Consider the following 6,643-nt stretch of genomic DNA (forward strand, 5'->3'; position numbering starts at 1 on the left):
TAAGTTACTGAGAAATAATTTTAAGCTTCTTATGGGAAGGTATCAATGAACAGACTATATCTGATAGAGTAACTGTTGATGCTTCAGTCTCAGAAGTGACTTTTTAAGTGAGAGTGCAACAAAAAAAATTAGAAGGGGTCCCTGAGGATACCTGAAGTACACCCAGTCTGAAAAATGGGACTGGTAGTAGCTACCAAGACTAATAAGCAAAGGAAGTCTGTACAGCTTTAAAAATGAGTTGATAATAAAAGTTACTGGGCACAAGAAGGCAGAGAAGAAACTACTCTTGATGGCCAGTAAGTGTTAAAACCCTAATTCTGAATTGTTGTAGGAAATGCACTTCACCTTTTACAGACTCTTAGTGAAACTCTGACATGTTCAAGGCTTTGAGAGCCAATTTAAACCTGTAGCTACACTAGACCTTTCCATTTGGAGAGGCAGATCTGTCACAGAATCTGACATAGTATCAGGCACAAGCATAGTTTCTTAGAGGATGAAGTTGAATTCATTGATGAAAAGACAGGTAGCCACCTAAATTAATCTTCTGTCTTAGCAAGAAAAGGGTATTTAATATTCTGGGTTTGACAGTCTGCATATATTCACTTTTCAAACAGCTCTTAACTACTGATAGCAAAACTCTGTGTGTGAAGGGGACAGCTCAGATACTCTACAAATCTTTCTCCTTTGTTAAAACAAAGCCCATCCTAAAAATGTTATCCAGAATAAGTACTCCATGTAAAACAACCTGACATTAGGGTTGCAGCTTTTCCATGGGAAGGAACAAGGTTTTGCTCAATCAAAGCCAAACTGACCTCCATACCATGGTTACTTGAGTATCTACTACTCAACTAGGAATGCAACACACACAATTCTTTAAATAATTTCAAAAAGTTTAGTCTGGATTTCTGGATTTAGTCTGAATAGCCAGGCAGATTAGGCCAGCTGGGTCAATCTGGTAAAGGTGTGTTCCTTTCAGCCTCTGGAATGAAGATGCAGCATTGTGGCTGAACGTGAGGACTGCCTGTAACCAGTGTTCCTTTGGGTGATCTCCTTTACACAGAATAATGACAGTTTGGTCACTGTGAGTTTTTAAATTAAATCTGAAATGCACAGAATGCCTATCCTTTTCTTCCCTGTAGGAGGCTTAAATAAAGCTGGCAGTGCAAATGTAGGCATAGAGGTTCCTCCTTTTACAGAGAACATCCAGCACTCTGACAGGGTACGAAATGGGTGGTTTCACAAGTTGACCCAAATTGCTTTGTAGCTCATTAAAGCTAATATACCACATCCATTCTTGTTTGCAAGTAATTTGCAATCTATTTATGTTTATAAAACCTTAATAAAAAACCTGAGCTGTGCTTACATGAAAATCCCAAATAATGCATAGATCAAATGCCTTTTCTTTCTTGGGGATTTTCTTTAATCCAGAAATCCTCATTTCCTGTAATAAATTACATAGCAGTTGGATACATGAAATTGAGAGCAATTTAGGATATCTCACAGACTATCTGCTCCAAAGACTGCAACTAATCCTGTGTAACCAACTTCCAGATTTGTTCCAGACTCCCACAAGAAGGTGCACGCCTGCTTTACCTTCTTATGCTCGTAGGGGAGGCTGAGGACCTTTTCTGTACTGTTCCTGCTGAATTCACAACATGGCTTTGATTTTCTAGTACACTGATCACAGAAAAGAAACACATCAAGACATCAAAACACAAGTAACATCTAGGCAACGTCCAGGCTTCCTTCCTGTTTCCCAGCTGCCCCTCAGTGACAGAAATTTGAGGCAAAGCAGAATCTTACTCAGAGTATATGCTGCAATGTTATGAATTAAAAGCTATCCAAATGTCCATAACACAACTAGATGCCAGGCAAAACAAACAAACCAAAAGTCACAAACCACAGTCTGGTTTTGGTCTAAAAAGTGTTCTAGCTCCAATCTCATTTTTCCCATAACCATGAGCAGTCCAGTGGCCTGTGATGAATCCCCAGTAATAATACACTGGCCAGAAGAAAATAAAGTGCTATCAGGGTCTTTGTCTGCAATAGGAATGATAAAAGGAAATAAAGCTTGAAGGGCACAGGGGAAAATGTGGTTTGGTTTAAGCTGATTTTGAATGCAAGGGGCAGGAGTTTAAAAAATCTCAGTGGCTTCTTGATTTAATAACCATCACAGGTAAAATATTATCTGCCTTTGCTGAGCACTCCTTAAGCCACTGGACTTCCACAGGGCTTTATGGAGCAGGGAAGGAGAGAGTGGCAGAAGCCCCCACCATGGTTCTCCCCGTTCCTAGTTGACTGAGCAGAGACAATCACACATAAATCCATTGCTTTCCTGATTTACTATAGGAGGAGAAGGCACAACTGTAACAAGTGTCCTGCAACAGGAGATGTAATATTGCAGACATTCTTCCTAAATCTTTTGAAACACAGAGTTTGCAAAACACTTGCAAAAGGATATTAAAAAGAAAAAACTTTCCAAAACCTGGCCACATGCTCTCTGCTAGCTACAGCACATAAGTAGCAAAACCTGGGACAATTCCCCTCTCCACCCCATTAGTATCACCTTTTTCTATGTTTTCCAGCAAGAGCAAAGGGAGAGCACAATCTCAGAGATGAAGATCTATGAGGTAAGGGCAGGGTTTGGGAAAGGGAAATGTTTACTAGAAGAGGTTTTTGAGTTCTTACTTCATATTGCAGAATTTGTTTGTCCTAGATGGGTGGATTAGCAAGAACTAAATTTGAAACAAACCTATTTAAGGTTTGCTAAAACGTTAATCATTATTGAAATTGTTCTGAGGTAACACTTTTAGAGCAATTATGTCCATGCTTGGGGTATCAGTTGCAGCATTGCTAGACAATAATTGTTAGTAGAATCATCAAAAGAAAGTACAACAGTATTAGTATGAAAGGAAAGGTGCTTTTCTTCACTGAAATTCATCGTTTTGATTATGAACAATCCATCTCATTATTGTTAAAACTTGGTGTTCGCCATGTATTTTATAAAATAATGTTTTCTTCTGACATCCAACTAATTCACAAACACAATCAGCAAAAGCAGCAGCAGCAAATTCTGTGTACTTTTCTAGGAAAAAGTACATGTGTAGATACACATCATTACCACACTTGGATTTGTTAACAGAACCTGTTGCAATATGCAGGGGGTAATGGTTTTAAACTGCAGGGGAAAAGAGGTTTAGACTGGATATTAAGGCCAAAGTCTTTTACAATCAGGGTGGTGAAACGCTGGAACAGGTTGCCCAGAGATGTGGGGGATGCCCTACGCCTGGAAAATTCAAAGGGATGTTAGATGGGGCTCTAGAGCAAAGGTGTCCCTGCTCCTTGCAGGGAGGTTGGAACTAGATGATTGTTAAAGGTCCTTTCCAGCCCAAATGTTCTGTAATTCCTGCAGATCCGAGTCTAAGCCCTCTCACTTTGATAACCTGAGTGTTTAGTTGAGTGTTTCAGCCAATTCTATGACCCTACAACTGTGATTTAATTTAGATCCCATTTCCTGGCTTTGTTTATTGCAGAACACAAAAGCCTTACTAAACTTAAAAGACATTCACTGCTGTCCACTTACACACCAAGCAGGTCACACTAATGAAGAAAATTAGATCAACTTGATACTGTTTGTCCTTGACAAAATGTTTTGTTCTATGTCTCTGAATTCCATTACTACTTGGAGATTTCCAAGAAATTTCTTCACTGATTTTGTGTACTTACCTGTACCTTCTTTTACTTCTTTTACAATGGCAGACCTTGATAAAAAATGGCATTCTGTACTTGTATCACAAAAGAACTGTAAAGTCACACATTTTCAAATGATGAGGACTAATGGAACAATATCTGAATGTCAGAAGTTGGCTTTTTGTTGTTCAGATGCTTTAAAAAAGGTTTTTAAATGTTCCACGGTCATCACTGTAAATGTCAAAATGAAACAGAACAACATTCATCAGTGCTGTGAGACAGCAAAAATATTCCTTTGTTGCAAATTGCAGCAACTTAAAAATTGTTTTGTTACCTTCTTTTAGGTATGTTGCTACAAACTCCATGGAATTTCTGTAAGTACTTCAATTCCTGTTTTTATAAGCTATGCAAATATTTCACAGGCTTTTAAATTAACGTTCATATCAATAAGTAAAGAATTCCTTATTTTATATCTGTAAATTAGTTATACTACTTTTATCTAAAAGACAAGGTAAAAAATATATTTCCACTAGATATTTTACTGTTTGAAAAATGTGAAACTACACATCACTAGATATCAATTAAGGTGAACACACTTCATATCCCTAATTATTGTGAGGGATACAAATTGGATATATCATTATTTGTGTATACATTCAGGGAAAACAAGGTAAGTGATTATTCAAAGTTCAGGTTGGAGTTCTCAATCTGCATAAATGTTTTCTATGAATTAGAATGTATGGTGCACAAGAAATTAAAATTGAAAGTACTGACATGGCTCTTGCAGTTCCAGCATCTTAAGTAAATTGGAAGAGAAAGCCCAGTAACAATGAGACAAACCTCCCTTCCTCCTGTATCCTGCTTCATCAATAACTAAAACCAACAATCAGACAGAGAACAAAGATTATCTACTGAAGAAATGATACTAATAATGGGGTTAATGAATTGCATATTTAGATGTCTACAAGCATCTTCAGGGTGCAACAGACTAGCATGCTTGAGAGAAGACTCAAGGCTTTTACTGGAACATACTGGTCTTTACCTCCCAAATGCCCTTCCTTAATTTTAATGACAAAAAAATTGACATCAATTAATAAAAACATGTTGAGTGCTCCAATTAGAAAGTACATAAATGTGATTAACTGTTGATATTTAATTCCAAACTGCTAACACATCTTTATGTGCATCGCTCTCCCCTGTTTAGCCTGGGTGGGTGCCTATGACATGTGAACTACTCAATTTAACTTGATATAATTATTGAAACATTATTTTACCTGCTCAGAAAAATTTGTCTTCTTTCAATAAAACATTCATTCCTTTTGATATTTTGAGTTAGCTGAAGTAAGGAAAATTTTGTTCAAATATCAGAAATTTGTTCCACAATAAGCACAAGGAATATGAAATAAAACAGGATACCAAATTTATTTGGCAAACAAAGTTCACCTCTGTTATGCTACACTGATGTTTAGATAAACTCAAATTTGGCAAAAAGTCCACAAGAGTCCTGCAAAAAAAGAAAACCAATTTGAGATATAGTGCATGTGAAAACACTTTGCAGAAATTATTGACTTGCCTTTTTCCTTTGATCTTTTACTAGAAAATTTTAACATGCAACAAGCATGTAACTTAGTTCCAGTGAACTGAACTTGGCTTTTAACATACAGGTGTTGGGTCTGCACGAACAAGATTTTAGGGAATTTTAGGAAGGGACAAAGGTTTTGGGCTTGCTTTTTCCTCCCCAGGTTTTACATGTTGCATTCTAAACCTACTCCACTTCATGGCTAAAATATATTGATACCAATTGATATTGACATTATGTATGTTATAGGCAATACAGAGTGCATTTTAATGTTCACTCACTTGCAAATAGAAGAAAAATAATCTTCGAAGAAAATCTTGCAAATGTAGATATTTTTCTTGATTTCTACAAGATTATATATGCCTGTAAGTTATTATAATAACTTACAGACATAATTGTCTGTAAGTACCCAGGAAATTTTCTAGGTGCAGAAAACCTTTTAATGATGACCATAGTTTAGTTTTTCATCATAAATTCTAACCTGTTTGAAAACTTTTTATGACCTTGTTCAGATCAGAAATCTATGACATTACCTTCATGGAAGTGTTCACATCCAGCTGGAACAACAGAGAGGCACTTCAAGACAGCAGTTGTTATGGATATTCACTGTAAATTCAATGTTAGAAACACAAAAGCTGGCTTCATAATGGAGCCTGAAAACACCAAGTGTATCACTCATAGGCAGTTTTGTGGGTTCTGACAGACTTTGGATTTCTACTTGTTGGTCTCAAATGTGCTTTTAGTCAAACAGGTGTTGTATGAGCAGCAACTATAATGAATGTAATCAATGAAAGTTGCAGGTCTAATCAGTGTAAGCTTAGAACGCTCTATTTTCTGAAGCTTGGTGCTGTATCTAGCCTCTAGTATTCATGTGGTCCATTTGATTATTTCTCAGTGATTCTATACAAACACAGAGGCAGACAGTAAGTGTGTGTATCACTGTGCCAAGCAGGACCCAAATCCTATTGCACATCCCCAATTAGGAAAATGGGCACCATCCAACAGTGATACCTTGGAAGGGAACATTCAGGAACACTTACGTAATTTTCACAACCTAATGATAATAGATGTAATTAATAAGTGATTGCATTTCAGAATAAATTATCCAAAGTTGCTGCTTTGTTGTATGGAGTAAATAGAAATTAGGAGATTCATCAGACTTCATTGTTCTTAATACCATACACCTATAAAATGTGTATAAATTTCTAAAGATGCTAATTTGAAACAACCATTTCATGAACAGAAAAGTTATGAACTTTCTAAGTGATCTGAGACACCGATTTAACTTTTCCAAAAGTTAACCAAAACCGCACAGGAGTTCCATTCCCTAGAAGTAATGTTGATTTATTCTTACTACTCACAGAGAGCAGTGAT

The sequence above is a fragment of the Fringilla coelebs genome (assembly GCF_963513975.1).
Source record: "Fringilla coelebs genome assembly, chromosome: 1".
Lineage (NCBI taxonomy): Eukaryota > Metazoa > Chordata > Aves > Passeriformes > Fringillidae > Fringilla > Fringilla coelebs.